Raw genomic sequence first — 13,897 nt, 5'->3', positions numbered from 1 at the left:
TAAACAACTGATATACAGATTATCTCACTCGCTAATCACTTCATCCAGTGGAATGGTCTCTTCATTTAGATGTCTTCAGTCAGATAGTCCAGAGATGGAGTCCAATAGAGACCAAATGGCTTCTCTATTGAACAACAAACTACCCAGATATTTGAGGAATTTAAGGACGCTCTAGCAGATTCTTGCTCCTTTTTCTCTGGCATATACCTTATACCTACAGCTTGGCCTCACAGAACTTGGTTTGCAGACTTTGTACAAATACATAGTTCTACTTTGTGGCCTCTTCCTCTTTGCCATGCCCCTCTATCTCAAGGTCCATTTTATCATCAAGATCTCAAGTCTCTCAACTTAATGGCTTGGAAATTTACATATTTTTGAGACAGTGAGGTTTTTCAGATTCAGTGATAAATTCTTATAAGCCGGGAATGAGAAAAATCTATCATAAAATCTGGAACGTTTTTGCAAGAGGGTTTGGACAGGGGTCTGTCTGCTAGTTCTCTAAAGATTTCAGCTCTCTCTCTTTTTTGTTCCATAAAAAAATTGCCAAACTTCCTGATGTCCAAAAATTTCCCTGGTTCTTTCCTTTCCCCGCAACTTTTTTTTTTCTCCTTCTTGGCTATACATAAGACTGACTAACCAGTGAGGCACATGCAAACCCAGACTGGCCATAGGGCATACAGGGCAAATACCTGGTGAGCAAAGCTCTTGTGTGGGCCTTGCTGCTATTTATGACACTCTATTTATTTAAGTAACAACAGGAAAGCTGTTACAATCTACACATCTTTAAAGCAGAAAGTATATTTTCTGTCTGGCTGTTAAGCAGAGGTGCTGCAGGACAAGATATCTGGTGTATTATGGCTACCTAGCTGACAGAGGTCTAACTGATGTGAGCTGCCTGGTCTTTTAATGCCTTGGTCTATTTTTAGTCCAAGTCCAGTCCTGGGTAGGAAGGATGAAATACTCCTGGAATTTTGGATAATATTTGCATCCTTCTAGTGGCCAGTAGTTAAATCCCAGGAGTATTGGACTTGTGGTTTCTCACCACCTCAAAAAAATGTCTTCAAATTATGATTGGAGCAAAACCATTAACAGCTCTACCAATGCATTCATCAATTAGGGCTTACAAAGCCGGCCTCCTTTCCATGGGTCGACCCTTAATAAATATCTGACTTTCTATCATTTCTATTGCTATGTCCCTTAAAAAGACACACACACACACATCTCTGTGGATTTGGAGCACAGAAGGTTAAATGCAGCACATGTCAGCAATTAGCACCACTAAATACTATTTTAATCAATCAGCATACAGGCCCTTCAGCTTATGATGTTATCGCTAAACCCACAAAATCGCTATTTTATTTGTCATTAATCCTGCACATCTGTTTTTGGTTTGTGAGTGGGGTTAATGACAGATGCTTATTAAGATTGTAATTACTGGAAAAACACACTAACAATACCAGGTGCAGAAATTGTTATTTACTGAAAATAAGTGCAATATCCGCCCATACGTTTGTAGAAGCCCGAGAGCTTAGAATGAAAAAAACACAAATCCCTACCAGAAAAAGACTCAAATCTCAGAAGAAAGTAAGTATATTTAATAAACATTCAGATACCATATTATTTTAAGTTCAAGTTAACATAATTTTAAATAATAATTTGGAAGCTGTTCAGCGTCTCCTGGGACATAACACTCAGCAAAATGTTTGTTTTGCAGGAAGATCTCACAGACCATCTTTGCAACAGATTGAGAAATATGCAGAAATGGGAACTTTTCTGTTTTTTTCATACAGAACCAGATGTACGTATATTTATTCAGTGTGTTAAGACATTATAAGATATCAAGGGCCATATAAAAAGTGGCGTGATAATGATAGCGTGGATCGAGATAAGGCAACTTCATACTACAAGTCCATGGTAAATCCCATTACTTTTAATGGATCTCGTGATCACTCTAAATAGTGCTGGTTTTACATTACATATATATATATATAGGGATTGTAGTTTGGGATTATTGTTAGGGGTTAGGTTTATGGGTTAAGGATTTTGGGGATTTTAGGGTTTTGACTTTAGGAATGGTTTTAGGTATTGAGATTAGAGATTTGGATTATGAATTAGGGTTAGGTGTAGGGAATGGATGAAGGGTTAGGGTTAGGAATTGGGTTTAGAGATTTTGGTTAGTGATTTGGTTTAGGGAATGGGTTAGGGGTTAGTGGGGCATAGAGGTTTGGCAGTTGATGTTAAGGATTGGGGTTAGGGAGAAGGGATTTCGGTTAGGGATTGGGGTGTAGGGTTAAGTTGAGGTTAAGGATTGGGGTTATGATTAGAGATTGAGGTTACAGGTTAGGGTTGGGGGATTGAGATTAGAGTTAGTGATTGGGTTAAGGTATTAAAGTTAGAGTTAGGAATTAGGATTAAGGTCTGGGGTTAGTGTTAGTGATTAGGGTGAAGGGGCTAGTGTTAGGAAGTTAGGTTAGTGTTGGGAAGTTTGGTTGGTGTTAGAGATTGGGGTGAAGGGTTAGGGGTTATTGTTAGAAATTTGGGTTAGTGTTAGGAATTTGTCTTAGTGTTAGGGATTGGGGTGAAGGGTTAAGAGCTATTGTTGAAATTTGGGTTAGTGTTAGGAATTTTGGTAAGTGTTAGGAATTTGGGTTGGTGTTAGGGATTGAGGTGAAGGATTAGGAGTTATTGTTAGAAATGTGGGTTAGTGTTAGGGAATAGGGTGAAGGTTTATGGGCTATTGTTAGAAATGTGGGTTAGTGTTAGGAATTTGGGTTAGTGTTAGAGATTGGGGTGAAGGGTCAGGGGTTATTGTTAGGACTGTTGGTTAGTGTTAGGAAATTGGGTTAGAGTTAGGGATTAGGGGGAAGGTTTAGGGGTTTAGAATTTAGGTTAGTGTTAGGAATTTGGGTTAGTGTTAGGGATTGAGGTGAAGGGTTAGGAGTTATTGTTAGAAATTTGGGTTAGTGTTAGGAATTTAGGTTAGGGTTAGGGTTGCAAGCTATGTTTTAGTTTAGGAGCTTATTTTCTTGGTAAGTAGGTTCTGTTTTTCTCTGTGCCTGTAGATTACAAGTGGAGCATTATTTAATGCTCCTGCTTGAGTGTTAATTATGCTAGAAGTAAGATTTTTGCGCTCGCCGGGTTGTGCTCGTATTATGAGTTGAACATAAACTATTTTCCCTCTTGCACTAACCCAACGAGCGCAAAATTCTAAAGTTAGAATATTGTGTGTGCTTTCATGTATTTCCCCATAGAAGTCATATAGAAGATTATTTTTCTAGATGTAATGTTTTTTTGGTACAATACATATCTATACCTATATGGATGATTATATCTAAGTATGGATATATAGATGTATATTATATATATATATATATATATATATACACACACACACAGGGAGTGCAGAATTATTAGGCAAGTTGTATTTTTGAGGATTAATTTTATTATTGAACAACAACCATGTTCTCAATGAACCCAAAAAACTCATTAATATCAAAGCTGAATATATTTGGAAGTAGTTTTTAGTTTTAGCTATTTTAGGGGGATATCTGTGTGTGCAGGTGACTATTACTGTGCATAATTATTAGGCAACTTAACAAAAAACAAATATATACCCATTTCAATTATTTATTTTTACCAGTGAAACCAATATAACATCTCAACATTCACAAATATACATTTCTGACATTCAAAAACGAAACAAAAACAAATCAGTGACCAATATAGCCACCTTTCTTTGCAAGGACACTCAAAAGCCTGCCATCCATGGATTCTGTCAGTGTTTTGATCTGTTCACCATCAACATTGCGTGCAGCAGCAACCACAGCCTCCCAGACACTGTTCAGAGAGGTGTACTGTTTTCCCTCCTTGTAAATCTCACATTTGATGATGGACCACAGGTTCTCAATGGGGTTCAGATCAGGTGAACAAGGAGGCCATGTCATTAGATTTTCTTCTTTTATACCCTTTCTTGCCAGCCACGCTGTGGAGTACTTGGACGCGTGTGATGGAGCATTGTCCTGCATGAAAATCATGTTTTTCTTGAAGGATGCAGACTTCTTCCTGTACCACTGCTTGAAGAAGGTGTCTTCCAGAAACTGGCAGTAGGACTGGGAGTTGAGCTTGACTCCATCCTCAACCCGAAAAGGCCCCACAAGCTCATCTTTGATGATACCAGCCCAAACCAGTACTCCATCTCCACCTTGCTGGCGTCTGAGTCAGACTGGAGCTCTCTGTCCTTTACCAATCCAGCCACGGGCCCATTCATCTGGCCCATCAAGACTCACTCTCATTTCATCAGTCCATAAAACCTTAGAAAAATTAGTCTTGAGATATTTCTTGGCCCAGTCTTGACGTTTCAGCTTGTGTGTCTTGTTCAGTGGTGGTCGTCTTTCAGCCTTTCTTACCTTGGCCATGTCTCTGAGTATTGCACACCTTGTGCTTTTGGGCACTCCAGTGATGTTGCAGCTCTGAAATATGGCCAAACTGGTGGCAAGTGGCATCTTGGCAGCTGCACGCTTGACTTTTCTCAGTTCATGGGCAGTTATTTTGCGCCTTGGTTTTTCCACACGCTTCTTGCGACCCTGTTGACTATTTTGAATGAAACGCTTGATTGTTCGATGATCACGCTTCAGAAGCTTTGCAATTTTAAGAGTGCTGCATCCCTCTGCAAGATATCTCACTATTTTTGACTTTTCTGAGCCTGTCAAGTCCTTCTTTTGACCCATTTTGCCAAAGGAAAGGAAGTTGCCTAATAATTATGCACACCTGATATAGGGTGTTGATGTCATTAGACCACACCCCTTCTCATTACAGAGATGCACATCACCTAATATGCTTAATTGGTAGTAGGCTTTCGAGCCTATACAGCTTGGAGTAAGACAACATGCATAAAGAGGATGATGTGGTCAAAATACTCATTTGCCTAATAATTCTGCACTCCCTATATATATATATATATATATATATATATATATATATATATATATATATATATATAAATATCTATTTAATACAAAGAAAAAAATAATGCAGAATAATGGAATGTGATATATTTACAGTAAATACATAGTTAAGACCGTTATTAAATATAAATATTGCATAATATACAGTTGTACTCATACGTTTACATACCCTGGCAGAATTTATGATTTCTTGGCCATTTTTCAGAGAATATGAATGATAACACAAAAACTTTTCTTTCACTCATGGTTAGTGTTTGGCTGAAGCCATTTATTATCAATCAACTGTGTTTGCTCTTTTTAAATCATAATGACAACAGAAAGTACCCAAATAACCCTGATCAAAAGTTTACATACCCTGGTGATTTTGGCCTGATAACATGCACACAAGTTGACACAAAGGGGTTTGAATGGCTATTAAAGGTAACCATCCTCACCTGTGATCTGTTTGCTTGTAATTAGTGTGTGTGTAAAAGGTCAATAAGTTTCTGGACTCCTGACTGACCCTTGCATCTTTCATCCAGTGCTGCACTGACGATTCTGGATTCTGAGTCATGGGGAAAGCAAAAGAATTGTCAAAGGATCTGCGGAAAAAGGGAGTTGAACTGTATAAAACAGGAAAGGGATATAAAAAGATATCCCAGGATCTGAGAATGCAAATCAGCAGTGTTCAAACTCTAATCAAGAAGTGGAAAATGAGGGGTTTTGTTGAAACCAAACCACAGTCAGGTAGACCAACTAAAATTTCAGCCACAACTGCCAGGAAAATTGTTCGGGATGCAAAGACAACCCCACAAATAACTTCAGGTGAAATACAGGACTCTCTGAAAACATTTGGTGTGGCTATTTCAAGATGCACAATAAGGAGGCACTTGAAGAAAGATGGGCTGCATTGTCGAGTCGCCAGAAGAAAGCCATTACTACGCGAATGCCACAAAGTATCCCGCTTGCAATACTCCAAACAGCACAGAGACAAATCTCAAATCTTCTGGCACAAAGTCATTTGGAGTGATGAGACCAAAACGCTACATTTGGTGAGGAGCCAACAAGGCCTATGATGAAAGGTACACCATTCCTACTATGAAACACAGAGGTGGATCACTGATATTTTGGGGATGTGTGAGCTACAAAGGCACAGGAAATTTGGTCAGAATTGATGGCAAGATGAATGCAGTATGTTATCAAACAGAACGCCTCATTTTCCACTTCTTGATTAGAGTTTGAACACTGCTGATTTGCATTCTCAATTCCTTGGATATCTTTTTATATCCCTTTCCTGTTTTATACAGTTCAACTACCTTTTCCCGCAGATCCTTTGACAATTATTTTGCTTTCCCCATGACTCAGAATCCAGAAACGTCAGTGCAGCACTGGATGACAGATGCAAGGGTCTGTCAGGAGACCAGAAACTCAATGACCTTTTATACACACACACTAATTACAAGCAAACAGATCACAGGTGAGGATGGTTACCTTTAATAGCCAGTCAAACCCCTTTGTGTCAACTTGTGTGCATGTTATCAGGCCAAAATCACCAGGGTATGTAAACTTTTTATCAGGGTCATTTGGGTAGTTTCTGTTGTCATTATGATTTCAACAGAGTAAACACAGTTGATTGATAATAAATGGCTTCAGTCAAACAATAACCATGAGTGAAAGAAATGTTTTTGTGTTATCATTCATATTCTCTGAAAAATGGCCAAGAAATCATAAATTCTGCCAGGGTTTGTAAACTTATGAGCACAACTGTATGTGGATAGCAATACAAGAGCTGCTGGTGCAATGCCGCCCTCTGCAGACTCGCGTCCGCCAGCAGGGGGTGTCAATCAACCCGATTGGGTTGAATTCAGGCGATCTCTGTCTGCCTGCTCAGAGCAGGCGGACAGCATTATGGAGCAGCGGTCTTTAGACTGCTGCTTCATAACTGATGTTTCTGGCGAGTCTGAAGACTCGCCAGAAACACGGGCCCTCAACAAGGGGTGGCATTGCCCTCAACAGGGGGCGGCATTGCACCAGCAGTTCACAAGAACTGCTGGTGCAATGATAAATGCCGACAGCATATGCTGTCAGCATTTATCGATGGGCAGCGTTGTGCATCGGACATGATACGCTACTTCGTATCATGTCTGCTTGCACATTGTTAAATATGCCCCTTTATATGAATATACTTAGGGCAAGATTATGAGTGGAGCGGTAATTACAGCACTAGCTCACACACTATCTCTGCTGGACTTCTGCTCTTTGACACATTAACATACTCCCCCATAGACTTCAATAAAGCGTGAAATATTGAAAAAAACTAACACCATTACTTATGTGCTAACCCTTATTGCCCCCTACATTAATAACCCATAAACCGTCACATCACAATGTACCCGCTACACTAATAACCCGTAAACCGCCACACTCCCACATCACAAAGCACCCGCTACATTATTAACCCATAAACTGCCACACCCCCACATTGCAAAGTACACTTCTACACTATTAACCCCTAAACCTCTACAATCCCCGTTGCAAAATACCCAACTAAATTATTAACCCCCAAATCACCAAAACCTGCATTGCAAACTACTCCACTACACTATTAACCCCTAAACGGCCACAACCCCATTGCAAAATACCCACTAACATGTTTTCCCCCTAACCAGCTAAACACAATAACCTGACAGCCCCTAATAATTACACAAACACCTACATTACCTTAAAAAAAAAAAAAAAAAAAACATTACACAAAAAGAAAAAGGTGTTTTGTGGTTACCAATTGCACCACTCTTATTTATAGTATCTGTTTAGGGATATTGCCACTTTAAATCATTTGTTTGCCTTAGTTTGTCTGGTGGCATTTAGCTGCTATGTATCAATAAACATCATTTACAAAATCAGTTTGAAGAACTGAAAAAAGGATACTATTTAAGCACACTATTAATCCTTTTATATAATGCGTGATTAGTATATAAAAACATCATACTTTATTATAGAAAATGGGTCTGTAATTAAAAACATTCAAGTACTCATTTATGGCTTGTAATACAGATATTGTGTTTGATGTTTTACTTGAACCTCTTATGGTTCTTTAACTGTGTGTTTAATCTGTTTGGTTAGGTAGCAAGTGAGGATGATATATCTTAATCCTGATATTCTCAGGTGATGTACTTAGTGTCGATATCCTCAGTTCCATTACCTTCTAGTGCACATCATATGATCACAGTACTTGTAAGGTGGCTGTTCTAGGTTAATAAAGTTACTCTCTGGTTGTAGCTTTAAATAGATTCAACAGTTGTCTTAACTCAAATTTTGTCTCAAAATGGTAAATCATAGTTTTAAATTACTGACCGCTTAAATAAGCATCAACTGTAAGGTATATTGCCTTGAGATCTTATATGTATTTGAGTCACTTAGCATATATACAATTGTTGTTATCTTTATGGCATTTAGTAGCTAATATGAGTTAACTCTTAGGGGCCGAATGGAGCTTGATGCTGCTGTGTCCGCACAAGCCTTCAGGCTCACCGGAAACAGGAGTTAAGAAGCAGCGGTCTTAAGACCGCTGCTCCTTAACTCATCCGCTTACCTCTGAGGCGATGGACAGCAATCCGCCCAATCGCATACGATCGGGTTGATGGACACCCCCTGCTTGGGTGGATGATCTAGAAAATAGACGGAATAACCTGAGACTAATCGGTATTCCAGAAGGCTTTATGAATGAGGATCTTTTTAAATTTGCTATGTCCTATTTACCTAATATAATAGGCCTTTCAACTGAAATAAAACGTTACCTAGACCAGTTATCATGAAATGCCTTAACTATCAGGACAAGATCAACATACTTAAGGCCTATAAAAGCTTAGAGAGTACCCCATTTATAGAGGGAAACTGATTCATTATTTTCCAAGACTTTTCGGCTGATATTGCAAATAAGAGAAGAGCATTGAACCCTCTCTGTACAGAACTCATTAAAAACGGTATCAATGCCACTATTGTCTATCCCGCTAAATTAAAAATAAAAATAAAATTTGTAGCCAAAGAATGTATTCATTCTAAAGGAGTCCAAATCTAATCAGATTAAATATACAAAGTAGAACTATACAATTTCTTGAATTCTATATAGAGTTTTTAGAACTAGGTTAATATGTAAATAATAATTCTTCTGTTATCTCCCCTTTTTTTCCCCTTTCTTCCTTTCTCTCTCCTTCCCACACCCCCCTCCAGGATTTCTCTTCTCTATATCGTATGACCCATTATAGATAAAAGTAAAAGATAAGTCTTAAAATAATCTCATGGAACGTTGGAGGCAAAACCTCTCCTATTAAGAGGAAAACTATTTTAAAGCATATTCAAAATCTACATGCGGACATAGCATTCATACAGGAGACACATTTATCTAAAGAGGAATCTGAGAAGCTAAAAGCTGCTTGGGTGGGTGAAATATTTTATAAACCTTGCAAAAAAAGGGCATAATAAATGTCATTTCACAAAACATTATTATAGGGACTTCAACATCGCTCCTCTTGATAGTCTAGATAGGATGAGATCTTCGGATAATAAGAATAAAAACATTAAGAACGGCAGGATAGAAACCAGAATTTACAATGTAATAATTAACCATTTAAAAGTAAAAGACATTTGGAGAGTTAGAAATCCTAATGAAAGAGCTTTCATCTGTTTATCCAAAGGGCATACATCTTACTCACAAATAGATTATTTTCTGATTTCTCACTCCCTTACAAATCTTATCAAGAGAGCAGAAATGAAGGAAATCACAATTTCTGATCATTCCCCAATAACAATAGAACTGACCCTAGAAAGAAAAAAAAAACCTGGATTGAGATTTCCAAACTATCTAGTTAATAATAATAAATTCCAGCAATTCTTAAAAAATAAATGGGATAAATTCCATTATTTCAATACTGACTACTTAAAGAAGATTGAAACTTTTTGGGAAGCTTTCAAGGCTTTAATCAGGGTGGATATAATAGCATATATTATAACAATTAAGAAAAATATGAAACATAGGGCAGATCAATTAGCCAAACAACTAACACATATAATAGGTAATTAATGAAAAGGAACCTGACTAATTGGAATAGATACAGCCATACAAAAGAAGAGCGAGACACCTTTTTATTAGAACAAACACAGAGAAATTAACTAAGAGCCAAAAGCTTATTTTTATAGATATGGTAATAAATCCGGTAAACTTTTGGCTAATCTTGTTAAAAATCAAAAATATAACAATCATATATCCACAAATAAAATGGGAGAGAAAACAATAGCTACCACTGAGAAAATCACTCAGGAATTCCTGAAGTATTATAAAAAAGGTGATAATTAAACGAACATAAATGAAAAAATGAAAAAATCTTTTTGGGATAGTCTCCAAATTCCACATATTTCTCAAGATCAACTCGAAAAGATGGAAGCACCTATACTTATAGAAGAGGTAGAATTAGTCATTAAAAAAATATTGAACAATAAAGTTGCAAGTCCTGATAACCTACCCTATGAATTTTACAAAATCTTAAAAGATTCTATAGGTCCAACATTACTTAATTTATATAATAATTATTTGCTTAAAGAAAAAAAAAATCTAAATTATTCTTACAATCATATACGTCCCTTATTTTAAAACCATATAAAAATTCAGAAGACCTGGGTGCCTACAGACCGATAGCCTTATTGAACCTTGATAACAAAATCCTGACATCTATAATAGCTAATAGGATGCAAAATTTAATGGATGGTATTATTCATAGGGATCAATTAGGCTTCATAAAGGGTAGACATCTATATCAAATCTACGGCAACATTTTGTTTTACTGTCCCACTTAAATGTCCAAGACTCTCTAGACAAAGACTTGAAGCTAGTCGACCCTATTATTCTTTCTTTAGATGCCAAAAATGCTTTTTAATCTATAACCTATGATCATCTATTCACAACACTACATAAATTTGGTTTTAATGGCAAAATTAATTTATTACAATTTCCCTACCTTTTCCTTGATAGTTAACTCATCAATTTCAAATTAATTTGCGCTATACAGAGGGACAACACAGGGATGCCCCCTGTCACCAGTTTTAGTCGATCTGGCAATAGAGCCTTTAGCAATTATATTGAGAGCTATCATTGAAGGAATCAAGATTCTGGGTAAGGAAATATTGATATCTCTATATGTAGACGCTCTGTTATTATGTATGAATAGATCAGATAAATACATACCAGTAGTCTTAGACCTAATTACTAATTATTTGGCTCCTTCTCTGAATTTAAAATAAACATACAGAAATCTGAAATACTCTTGTTATCTAGGGAACACTCTATAATAAATCATCCTTTTCGAGAAGTAAAAACCTATCTCAAATATCTAGGAATCAAGATATCCCTTTCACCAAAACTCTGGTATGAATTAAATTACAAGGAACAATGAATGATGTGATAGCAAGCCTACAAAGATGGTTCAAATTACCATTATCATTAATGAGCAAAGATAATATAGTTTAAATGATTTTATTTCCTAAAATGTTCTATCTAATGCAGACTATACCTCTTACTTGCACAAATAAGACATATTTGTATTAAATAAAAACCTAACCAAATTTGTTTGGCAGGGGAAAAGATCAGCATTAAGTCTTGAAAAGATTAAAATGTCTAGGGACATGGGGCAAATGAATTTACTCAATTTTGAAATATATAACAAAGCAGCCTTAGCAAAATACGTGTTAGACTGGTTGACCCAGGAAAATTATTATAAAGACTTAGAGACTGAGCAAGAAATAGCACCCCCCCATTCTAATTAGCTGCCTTAGCCCATATACAAATTAAAAATTAACCTATAATATATAAACAGGTGTCTGTTATAAAGGAACCTATAAAAGCTTGGCAAGACCTATGTCAACTAAGTAATTCAAATTTTAATATTTCAGAATAGTATCCAATACAAGGTAACCCTGATTTCATAGTCGGTTTTACAACGCTACCATTTCGAGAATGGGAAAGACTAGGACTTGTAAATTTCTCACAACTACTTAATAAAAAAAATCAACTCATATAAAACTATTCAAGAACTTAAACAAGAATTTAATATCCCTAATAATAATTTATTTGCCTATTACCAAGCAAAAATCTGTACAAGATTAATTTAACAATATAATTATAACTAGGAATCTGAATTTATGTGCAAAGCTTTTATACAATTTAGAAATAAAATCTTCTCAATATTCTCTTTATATACATTTATAATGCACAAAAAGAGTGAGAGAATAATCATGAAAAGCCAAAATAAATGGGAAAGACTCTTGTCAGTCAGACTCATGGATAATATAATAGCTAAAAGTATTACAAGAGTCAAAAAGGCTTCCTTGGCAACTTACCATCAAGAGGCGCAAGTTAAGTTCATTCGTTGGACCTACTTAACACCTGAAAGGTTATCAAAGTTTGCTGGAACTAGAGAGACTAAATGTAGCAAATGCAATACCAGGAATATAGACATCTTACATTGCTTCTGGTATTGCTACAAAATTAAAAAATTCTGGCAACATTTTTTGAAATGGTTGAGTACAATATTCCAGATACAAAAATAGATTTGGAACCTCTAGAGATAATTTTTTTATTACACAGCTCCAAAATTAAAGAAAATACAACATTTTTAAACTTGACAATACTTACAGGGAGAAAAATTATACTTAGGATGTGGAAATCCCAAAAAGCCCTCATGTTAAATGATTTAATATCATACTCAGATCATATTAGAGCAAATAGACACCTTGGGGCCGATTTAACATTGTGCGAGTGGACATTGTGCGAGCAGACATATCCACTGCACATTGATAAATGCAGACAGCATACACTCTCAGCATTTATCATTGCACCAGCAGTTCTGGTAAACTTGCTTGAGCAATGCCGCCCCCTGCAGATTTGCAGCACCCAGCAGTGGGTGTCAATCAACCCAATCGTATTCAATCCGGTTGATTTCCGGCAATGTCTGTCCGCCGCCTCATAGCAGATGGACAGGTTATGGAGCAGCGGTCTTTAGAAGACTCGCCAGAAACATGGGGCTTCACGCTGCATATAGAGCTTGATAAATATGCCCCATTATCTCTTACAGAAAATGGTCTAAAAAAAATGTATACAGAAATGGGCAGCGATTTATACTGACACAAGAAATAGGATCTCAAAAAGTAATCCTACACCCTTTTGCACACCCGGTACTCTTGCCGGAGTATAGACTCAGAGGACAATAGAGATGGTCGGACGATTAGCCTGGAGGGTTTGTGAGGTGAAGAGAGGGAATGAACACAATCTTGTCCCTTTTTTTCTTCTCTCTCCCTCTCCGTCTTTGTTTTTATGTTTTCTTATGGGGTTTTTTTATGATTAATCTCTGAAAACATAAATGGATTATCTATAGTTTAACCATTGAAATTATTCTTTGTATAAACTTAAGAAATAATAAAAATAATTCAGTTATATTATTGAATTATGCTTTATTAATCTTTTTTTTTTTTTTATTTCTGTGGTCAGCTTTCTTTTTCCTTTTACTCTTTTTGTATTCTTACTTCCTTTTTTGCTCTGTTTGGATTTACCCTGCGTGGTTTCTTAAAGAAAACTGAATTTTCATGTAATTACTGTTGGTTACAAATAAATATATATAAAATATTGTACAGTACTGAGGTATACTGCTGTAACATTATAAACATATAGTACAGTACTGAGGTATACTGCTATAACGTTATAAACATATAGTACAGTACTGAGGTATACTGGTGTAACATTATAAACATATAGTACAGTACTGAGGTATACTGCTGTAACGTTATAAACATATAGTACAGTACTGAGGTATACTGCAGTAACGTTATAAACATATAGTACAGTACTGAGGTATACTGCAGTAACAGTATAAACCTATAGTACAGTACTGAGGTATACTGCTGTAATG

This window comes from Bombina bombina, chromosome 6 (genome assembly GCF_027579735.1).
Source record: "Bombina bombina isolate aBomBom1 chromosome 6, aBomBom1.pri, whole genome shotgun sequence".
NCBI classification, from domain to species: domain Eukaryota; kingdom Metazoa; phylum Chordata; class Amphibia; order Anura; family Bombinatoridae; genus Bombina; species Bombina bombina.
The sequence above is the reverse complement of the archived record's forward strand: the minus strand, read 5'-3'. Positions refer to the sequence as shown.